Below are 10,630 nucleotides of genomic sequence, written 5' to 3'. Positions count from 1 at the left end.
TTTGGCCCCAAAACCAAAAAAGTAAAAATAAAATGAACGATGTAACTAGAGTTGTGGCTACGCAGGGGACAATTCCTCTGCACATAAGAGGTTCTGGCTTTGACTGTGTCTCCCCAAAAAGTAGTTTATTTTGTGGGCTGGAACATTAATACAACAGGGAAGGCAAGTGCCTGGCATGTAGCCAACCCAGGTTAAACTCCTGGTCCCCCTTATGATCTCCCAAGCCCCAACAGGAATGATCCTGGAGCACAGAGCCAGGAGTAAATACTGGGTACCACTGTGTGGCCCAAAAGCTAACAAGTTAAAGAATGGAGCCCTGGGATCAAAGAGATTGTCTAAGGACTAAGCACCATGTCAGCTGCAGTCAGCCCTGATTCCATCCCAGCCCTGAGCAGGAGAGATAGCACAGCAGTAGGGTGTTTGCCTCACAAGGAGGAACCAGGTTAGTATCCCATGTGGTCCCCAGCCTGCCAGGGGCAATTTCTGATTACAGAGCCAGGAGTAACTTCTGAGCACCTCTGGGTGTAGCCCCAAAACAATCAATGAATAAAGTTTAAAAAAAACCCACAAAGGGCCCGGAGAGATAGACAGCTGTGTTTGCCTTGCAAGCAGCCGATCCAGGACCAAAGGTGGTTGGTTTGAATCCCGGTGTCCCATAGGGTCCCCCGTGCCTGCCAGGAGCTATTTCTGAGCAGACAGCCAGGAGTAACCCCTGAGCATCGCCGGGTGTGGCCCAAAAACAAACAAACAAACAAAAAAAAAAAGCCCACGAAGCCCTATATATATGGTCCTCTAAGCACTGGTCTTTCCTGACCACAGAGCCTGGAGTAGCCCAATCCCTCTTCTCACCACCTCTAACAGAAGAATAAAAGCACAGCTAGCCTTTCAACAAAAATAATTTTTCTAGCTTTGAAGACTAAGATGATTGATTAGCAAAGATGAAACAAAAATGTCAATGCCAGTTGTCAGGGCCTCCTGCCTGCCCATCTTTGCATCCTCGGCCTGGCTGCAGGCTGGCCTTGACCTACCTGGGGTTCCCACTTCTCATTCAACAGAGGAAGAAAAATAGAACCAACAGGAATTGTTTTTAAGGATTTACCACAAAAAGGAAGGAAAATGCTGTAAAAGGCAAGCTTTCTTTGCATGGCATAGGATATTCTAGAAACAGGACATAGTCTTTTTTTTTTTTTTTTTTCTTTTTGAGCCACACTCAGCGGTACTTAGGGCTCAACTTGCCTTGCACTCAGGAATTACTCCTGGAGGTGCTTGGGAGACCATATGGATGTCAGGGATCAAACCTGGGTGAGCCAATGTACAAGGCAAGAGCCCTCCCTTCAGTACTATCTGGCCCCACATTCTTTTAATATTTTAAATTTTTTTTTTTTTTTTTTGGTTTTTTGGGCCACACCCGGTAACGCTCAGGGGTTACTCCTGGCTATGCGCTCAGAAGTCGCTCCTGGCTTGGGGGACCATATGGGACGCCGGGGGATCGAACCGCGGTCCGTCTCCTAGGCTAGCGCAGGTAAGGCAGGCACCTTACCTCCAGCGCCACCCGCCCGCCCGGACCCCTATTTTAAATATTTTTAATACTTGTTTTCTTGTCTATCATCCCCATATTTGGAAACTTGAAGTGACAAGATTTATCTTGGGTTAGGGACTTGCCAACATTGAAACGATCAGGGGACCGGGAAGGTGGCGCTAGAGGTAGCAAGCGTTAGCCAAGGAAAGATCTCGACGGCAGTTTGATTCCCCCAGCGTCCCATATGGTTCCCCCAAGCCAGGAGCGATTTCTGAGCGCTTAGCCCAAAAAAAAAAAACAAAACAAAAAAAAAAAAAAAAAAAACGATCAGTTGCAGGGATCGATAGCACACCAGTAGGCCATTTGCCTTGCACAGGAACTATGGTTCTATTCCTGGCATCCCATATGGTCCCCTGAGCCTGCCAGGAACGATTTCTGAACACAGAGCCAAGAGTAACCCCTGATCGCTCCGGGTGTGACTCCCCCCCCCCAAAAAAAAGAGGGGCCTTGGAGGTGCTCCCTCCCCAGCACCACCAAAATCAGAAGGGGTAAAGGAAATTCCCTAGCCTGGCCCAGAATCTTAAAAGGCTTTGAAAGGGCCTGCAAGCTCTGTTAGCTTATCTGGATGCCAGAGATTTTCTTTTTTCTTTTGGTCACATTCAGGGGCGGTACTCAGGGATTACTCCTGGATCGCTATCTGAAGTTAACTCCTGGCAGGGACTGTTAGGGATGCCAGGATCCAACTCAGGTCAGCCTGGGCAAACCCTCCCCCCGCGGTGCTATCGCTCCAGCCCCCAGAGAGAAAAATGTTGACAGTTGTCCCAGCCTCACACCGCTTGACATTTCTGCCTTTTCACAACCACCCAAGGAAGCAGGTACTAACTTGGGGTTTTGTGTATTTGCTTTTGTTCACCAGGGATCAAAGGGGGACCTTAACATGCCAGGCATGAACTCAGCCCCCTAGCCACATCTGCAGCCCGAGGCAGGCAGCTGGCAAGGACCCTACTACATCTAAGTTCAGGTGACTCACCCCAAATCTGTGTTCCCACCCACTGCTGCCCTGTCAGACACTGTAGGAAAACACCATCTTTGTTCGCTAATATAAGGGGCCTGTGCAGGGGCTCGAGAGGGAGAACACTTTCCTCTGAATAAAGCTCTTAAAGAAGATAAGTTAGGTGGGTGATTTAAAGCTCCCAGGAGAACACATAAGTTTCCGTGTTCCTTAACGAGGCATGTTCTAGAAAGAGAAATCCCTTGAGCTATCAGTAGAGATAAGAGGATTTCCACACCAAAATGAGCATGAAAATATCAGTAAATAGCAAGAGTTAAAAAAAAAACAGAGAATGGGGCCCGGAGAGATAGCACTGCGGCGTTTGCCTTGCAAGCAACTGATCCAGGACCAAAGGTGGTTGGTTCGAATCCCGGTGTCCCATATGGTCCCCCGTGCCTGCCAGGAGCTATTTCTGAGCAGACAGCCAGGAGTAACCCCTGAGCACTGCCGGGTGTGGCCCACCCCCCCCAAGAAAAAAAAAAACAGAGAATGGGTAGAGCGATATAGCTCAGCAGTAGGATGTTTGCCTTGCACTCAGTCAATTCGGAATGAACCCAGATTCAAATCCCAGCATCCATATGGTCCCCAGAGACTGCCAGGAAGGATGATTTCTGAGCACAAAGCCAGGAGGAACCCCTGAGCACCACAGGGTATGGCCCAAAAACAAACAAACAAAAAAACCGAAGATAGGGCCAGAAAGAGCATAGCAGTAGGGTGTTTGCCTTGTACACTGTTGACCAGGACAGACCAGGGTTCAATCCCCAACATCCCATACTTGCCAGGAGCCATTTCTGAGCACAGAACCAGTAGTAACCCCTGAGTTCTGGGTGTGGCCAAAATAAAAAAAAAGGGAAGGGGCCAGAGTCAGAACTCAGTGCTAGGGCGTTTGCCTTGCACAAAGCTGACCCAGGTTCAATTCCCGGCATCCCATCAAGGCTGCCAGGAGAGATTTCTGAGCACAGAGCCAGGAGTAACCTCAGTGCCGCCAGGTGCGGCCAAAAAAAATGTAAAAGATTGGGCCAGAGCCATATAACACAGCGGGTAGGGCTTTGCTTTGTACACTGCCAACCTGGGTCCCCCAAACCTGCCAGAGATTATTCTAAGCACAGAGCCAGGAGTAACTCCCTTGAGCGATGCTGGGTGTGGCCCCAAAGCATAAACAAAAAGTGAAAGGTTTAATGATGGAGCCCTAAGCTATAGTACATCAGCTAAGGCTTTTCCTTTCCTATGACCAACCAGATGCGATCTGCTGCACCCTAAGCACTACCTGGAGTGATTCCTGAGCCCAGAGCACCCCTGGGTTTGGCCCTCCCAAAAAAAGAACTGTTCATTACTAGAGAAAGGTATCTGATGAGTGACCTCTTCCAAGTGTCTCTCGGGAAAAAGAAAATCTTGTTATCTTTCTAAATGCTGAAAAACATCCCAGAAGACATTTTAGTAAGAGGGGAAGGGTTTGCCCTAAGAAGGTATCTCCTCTCAGAAACTAGTTCTAGGGGGCGGAGTGGTAGCGCAGTGGTAGTGTGTTTGCCTTGCATGGGACTGACCCAGGACGAACCTGGGTTCAATCCCCAGCATCCCAGATGGTCCCCAGAGCCAGGAGCTATTTCTGAGCGCAGAGCCAGGAGTAACCCCTGAGAACCGCCGGGTGTGGCCCCAAAACCAAAAAAAAAAAAAAGAAAGAAAAGAAAAGAAACTTGTTCTGGCAGCTGAGTTTGAGTATTTGGAGAATAGAAGCGGGTGGAGGAGCGAGGAGCTGTTCGAACCTGTCCTGCGTGACTGGTATCCAGGTGTGGGCCGGTGAGCTCACCACAGCCACTTGTTCTTGTTGTAGAAGGGCTTGGAGCAGAGGTGGGGTTCTGCAGCGGCCCAACTTCGCCAAGGCGAAAGGAATGTGAAACGTCATGTCACCTCGTTGCCAAAACAAGGCCAGCACTGTGCTGTCATGTGTGGATAAGTGGAAAGAAGGCGTCTCACTGAAGAGCAAAGGACCGATCTCTTTCCCAAAAAGACTGCACCAAGGTAAGGTCGGCTTGCTAGCAGATTTGTTTTCTTCAACTTAATATATTCATTTGACTTTTTAAGAGTATATAACTTATTAGGCGTGGCGCTCAGGGATTACTCCTGGCTCTGCTTTCAGAAATTACTTCTTTTTTTGTTTGTTTTTTGGGCAACGCTCAGGTTGTTCCTGGCTCTGTGCTCAGGAATTACTCCTGGCAGTGATCTAGGGACCATACGAGATGCCAGGAATTGAACCCAGTTAGCTGCCTGCAAGGTGAATGTCCTACTCTCTGTGCTGTTACTCTAGTCCCAAAAATATATAATTTTTTGTTTTATTTTGTTAAGGGCCCTGGTGTTTTGTTTATTTTGTTATGCCCTGGTGGTGTTCAGGGCATATTCCTGGTTCTCTGCTCAAGGATCCCTCCTGGCAGGCATCAGGGGGGATCCTATCGGGTGCTGGGATGGAACCCAGGTCAGCTGTGTGCAAGGCAAGTGCCCTTCCCGATATGCTGTTCGTCCAGTCCCCGAAAACCAAAATTCTAACCAAAGGAAGAAACAAATCATGGGATCAGAGGTCCTGACTATGAGGGCCCTGCCAAATCATCAGGGCTGACCTCAGCAGCGAGCTGTGCTGTTCCCACTCCAGAGGCTGTGCATGACTCAGACTGAAGGTGACAAGTGTCCCTCACTGGCCTGGGCCAGGCTGTGGAATTGGAGGCTCTCAGATTTCTCCCAGGGTAGATCCCTCTGTCCTTCCACGCGCTGTCCTGCCCTGCCTGGCTGACACGGGTTGTCTGCGTCATTTCAGCTGATTTTCCTTCTCAGCCAGTGTAGATGCTGTGTGGGGCAATGGATGGTGTCAAAGCCTGACACCCTCACTTTACTCCGCTGTCAAAATTCCTTTCAGAAGGTTTCAGAGACAATGGGTGAGCTGAAACCTAAGTCTGTGGGTGATTAATTAGGCTGGAAGGAGCCAGAGTGGCTGTAACACAATGTGGGTCCCCAACTCGCTCAGAAGGTCCTGAACTTTCCATTACACATCTCACAATGGGCCCCCCCAAAGGACAGCACAGTGAGGAGGGCGTTTGCCTTGCACATGGCCAGCCCTGGTTTGATCCCGGCATCCCATATGGTCCCCTGAGCCTGCCAGGAGTGATTCCTGAGCTCAGAGTCAGGAGCATGGCTGGGAGTGGCTCAAAAACCACCAACCAAAAAAGGTCTCACAATGGATGGGGCTGGGGAAATAAGACTACAGGGAAGGTGCTTGCCCTGCACATGGCTACCTGGGTTCGATCCCTGGCAACCCCTCTGATTCCAACCAAACCCCACCAGGAGTGACAGGAGTGAGCCTTGAGGATAGCAGGACGTGTGGCTCCCCGTCACACACACCCACATAAACAAAACAAGCTCAAATTAGAGCACTAGGGAGTTTTATTTTAGAAATGACTTGAAGTATTTTCCCTGTTTGCAAATATCTCTTTATATTTGGTTGCCTAACTCCACCCGTCTCTCTTTCAGCTGCTTTAATATCACCTGATTTAAAATTCCCAATGGGGGGTTGGAAAGATTGCACAGCGGTAGGGCGTTTGCCTTGCACGTAGCCAACCTAGGACTGACCTGGGTTTTATGCTCAGCAGCCCATATGATCCCTCAGGCCTGCCAGGAGCGATTTCTGAGCATAGAGCTAGGAGGAACCCCTGAATGCTGCCAGGTGTGACCCAAGGGAAAAAAAAAAAAGAATGTAAGTTTCAGGGGCATGAGCGGTAGGGTGTTTGTCTTGCATGCAGTCAATTCTGGATAGACCCATGCTTGGGTTCGATTCTTGGCATCCCATATAGTCAGTCCCCCCAAACCCCTGCCAGGAGTAATTTCTGAGTGCAGTCAGGAGTAGCCCTGGAACACCGCTGGGTGTGACCCAAGAACAACAACAATAACAACAAAAAAAGTAAGTTCTAGAGAATTGGAAGATTTTTTTAAATGTTATTTATTGGGGCTGGAGCAGTGGCGCAAGCAGTAGGGCGTGTGCCTTGCACATGCTAACCTAGGACGGACCATGGTTCAATCCCCAGGCGTCCCATATGGTCCCCTGCAGGGAATCTGTGCTGTTAAATCCTTTGTTAGGTGTCTGTGAATCCACGAATAATCCCCAGATTGAGAAATTACTTCCCATCCTCTTGCCCCTTTCAGGGGGAGATCTTGGTAATATTTATCCGCAGCAAATAATAATCCACACAGACAAGAAGGATAGGGCGTAAAAGATTGGGCAAAGAGAGAGAGAGCGAGAGAATCCTCTTGCAGCCTGCAGTTTTCGCAAAAGGACCCCTGTCCCCTGTCCATCAAGCTATTTATTGCCAACTCCACAGCGCCCCCACCTGGAAGGTCTAGGTGGGGCAATAGTCACAGAACAATCCTAAGGAAATATTTTTACAGACAACAATTCCAAGAATAATCTTATGGAAACTTTTTCATATACTACAGTCCCCCGAGCCAGGAACAATTTCTGAGAGCATAGCCAGGAGTGACCCCTGAGCATCACCGTGTGTGGCTCTCCAAAAAACTTTATGTATTGATTGATTAATTGATTGATTGGTTGGTTGGTTGTTGGGCCACACCCAGCGGCATTCAGGGGTTACTCCTGGCTCTGCTCTCAGAAATTACTCTTGGCAGGCTGGGACACCATATGGGATACTGGAAATCGAACCAGGTTCCTCCCGGAGTGGCCGCATGCAAGTCAAAAAGTCAAATGCCTTCCGCTGTGCTATCTCTCCAGCCCCTGAACTGGGGTCTTTTCAGTTGCCGAGAGGCGCCAGGCACAAGGACATTCTGGCATATATGTTTGTTGATCATGTGACCAGATTTGAAATTGCCGAATTCTACCTGGGGTTTGTCTCTGAGAGTTTCGCTGACCTGGTGGAGGGGTGGCTTCAGGCCACCGGAAAAAAGGGACTCACTGATTCCTCTACCTCTTTCTTTGTTCTGGGCATCACAGCTGAAGTGGCCAGTGCTTACTCCTGGCTCTGCTCAGGGTTCACTCCTAGCTGGGCTCAGGGAACTTTCCCTGCTGTCCTCTCTCTCTAGTCCCACATCTGAAGTTTTGAAACTATTTTGCAACTAACTTCTTTGGGAACTGTAAGAGCTTAAGTCTCCAGAATAAGAAAAACAGTTAAGCAGAGAAATGAGTCAATAGTTAAGATCAGACTGGCCCGAATAACAATGTCAGGAGTAATCCTAACAAACACTCGCTAATTTTAGCTCACGCTCCTGTCCCCAAAGAACAAACTGCGCTTCCAAGGAATTGTTTGTCTTATGATCAGCCCAGAATACCAGGCTCAAGTCTAAGTCTAAGGTTTCCATGTTGGGATCAAGTGAAAAGTGGACAGGAGGGACCGTAGCGATAGCACAATGATAGGATGTTTGCCTTGCACATAGTCGACCCAGGACGGACCCGAGTTTCATTCCTGGCATCCCAAAAGGTCCCGCTAGCCTGCCAGGAGTGATTTCTGAGCACAGAGCCAGGAGTAACCCCTGAGCACCTCTGTGTATGATCCCTCCCCACAAAAAAAGTGGTCAGGAATTGAATCCCACCCACCTGATAAAGGTAGCAGGCAGCAACCCTGCTCCAGATGCTTGAGTGGGCGTGGGTTAGGCTGCTGGGGGTGTGATAAATTCTTGCTGACTGCATGGCAAGGGAACCCTGGGACCCCAGCTAAAGGCCAACAACTAACAACTCTGCTGTCTTATCAGGACCAGTATGCTTTAGAAAAATAGATGAGAGGCCCAAGAATAACTGAAACTTGGTCCAGAGTGATAGATAGCACAGTGAGGAGGGCATTTGTCTTGCATGAGGCCAATCTAGGTTTGATCCTTTGCATCCCATAGGGTACTCCAAGCCTGCCAGGAGTAATACATAAACACAAATCTAGGAGTAATCCCTGAGCACCGCTGAGTGTAGTGGGAAAAATAGGAAACATAAAGTGTCTTAAGGGGCCAGAGAGATAACACAGTTGTAGGGCATTTGCCTTGCACGCAGCTGACCCAGGATAGACCTGGGCTTGATTCCCAGCGTCCCAGATGGTTCCCCAAGCCAGCCAAGAGCAATTTTTGAGCACAAAGCTGGGAGTAACCCCGATCACCGTCAGGTGTGGTCCAAAAACAAACAAACTTGTTTGTTTAACGAAAAGAAACAAAAAAAAAAAAAACAAAACAAAAAAAAACAAACCACCAAGGGGCTAGAGTGGTGGCGCAGAGTGGTAAGGCGTTTGCCTTGCCGGCGCAAGCCTAGGACAAACTGCGATTTGATCCTCTGGTGTCCCATAGGGTTCCCCCAAGCCAGGAGCGATTTCTGAGCGCAGAGCCAGGAGTAGTAACCCCTGAGTGTCACCAGGTGTGACCCAAGAAAACAATAAAAAAACAAGATACTTTTAGGGGCTGGAGTGGTAGCACAGCGGTAGGGCATTTGCCTTGCACACTGCCAACCCAGGACGAACCCATATCTGGGTTCGATCCCTGGCATCCCATAGAGTCCTGGAGACTGTCAGGAGCGATTTCTGAGCGTGGAGCCAGGAGGAAACCCTGAGCATCTCTGGGTGTACCCCTTCAAAAAAAGAGAAAGTTTTTTTTAGAAGGCCACACCTGGCAGTGCTGAAGGGTTACTCCTGGCTCTGTGCTCTGAAATCACTCCTGGAAGTGTTCAGATGACCATATGTGAGAAGATGGAATCCCGGTTGAACACTCCAGCACCTTAAACAAGAGATTTCCTTCTCTCAAACACGGAAGTCCAGGCTGGGGAGAGGGCGGAGGTGGGGATAGGGGTGGATGTCTGTTGTGGTGTCAGGAGAAGCTTGGGAGGGCAGGCAGAGGCCCTGCACATGTCCCCAGGCACATGCAGCAAATGCTTTCCTGTTCCGGTCCTTAGCTGGTAGAGTTCCTCCTCCCTCTACACAGGACACTCTTCCTGTGTCTCTGCATGGTCTTTCCTGTCAGGCACCTCCTTTGCTTTCAAGTCCCTTTTTTGGGACCGAGAGATAGCACAGCAGGCAAGGCCTTTGCCTTGCACGTGGCCAACCTAGGTTTCATCCCCAGCACCTCACGTGGTCTCCCAAGCCTGCCAGGAGTGATTTCTGAGTGCAGAGCTATGAGTAACCCCTGAGCACCGCTGGGTGTAGCCCCCCAAAATAAAACACACTCACATGTCTCTTCACTGCAGATCAGCTACATGCTGCTGAATCAAATAGGGGCCTCTCCTACAGCCTAGGGGGTGGGTATCCCCATTGCTGTTCCTCAGAACAGAATCAAGCTGGATTCAGGGCCTTGGGATGGTACCCCACCTTCATTGTCGGGGACCCTGGAGTCTGCTCTGTAGTCATTCTTAGTCACAAGGAGTCAACTTCCCCTTGTGGCCAATATTACAGCTGCAGCCATCACGCCCTGAGTCCCACTCAGTAGGTAAAAGAAACAAGCGAGATTCGTCCACATACTGGGACCTGGTCGCTACTTCAGCGTGAACCCAGAGACTCTGGTCAGTCACCCAGGAGACTTGGAAATAGGCTCCTCATTTGGAACGTCCTTGGAAGAGGAGAAATCACGTGTGTATGTGGGAGGGGACACACAGCAAGAATGTTCTATGGGCATCTTTTCCCATGTGTGAAAACAGAAGCCAAAGCTGAGCAGGGAATGTAACAAAAGCAATTCTCCTCCAAGCCTGTTCCTGGCATGCTGAGAACCAAGGCTTTGGGGAGAAGGTTTCAGACAGTCTCCCTATCTTCTTGACCTGCATATGCATATGCAACTTCATCTGCGTCTTTTTGTTTGCTGTTTGTTTGTTTGTTTTGAGCCCGGCAGCGCTCAGAGGTTACTCCTGGCTTCTATGCTCAGAAATCGCTCCTGGCAGGCTCAGGGGACCATATGGGATGCCGGGGTTCGAACCACTGACCATCCTGGATCAGCTGCGTGCAAGGCAAATGCCCTACCGCTGTGCTATCGCTCTGGCCCCTATTTAGCATTTCTTGCTGCCTGGAGGAATCTGATCCAGAAGCAGAGTTCTCCCATGGGATGAGCTTGGG

The sequence above is a fragment of the Suncus etruscus genome, chromosome 2, assembly GCF_024139225.1.
Source record: "Suncus etruscus isolate mSunEtr1 chromosome 2, mSunEtr1.pri.cur, whole genome shotgun sequence".
Classification (NCBI taxonomy): Eukaryota; Metazoa; Chordata; class Mammalia; order Eulipotyphla; family Soricidae; genus Suncus; species Suncus etruscus.
This window is presented reverse-complemented; position numbering follows the sequence as displayed.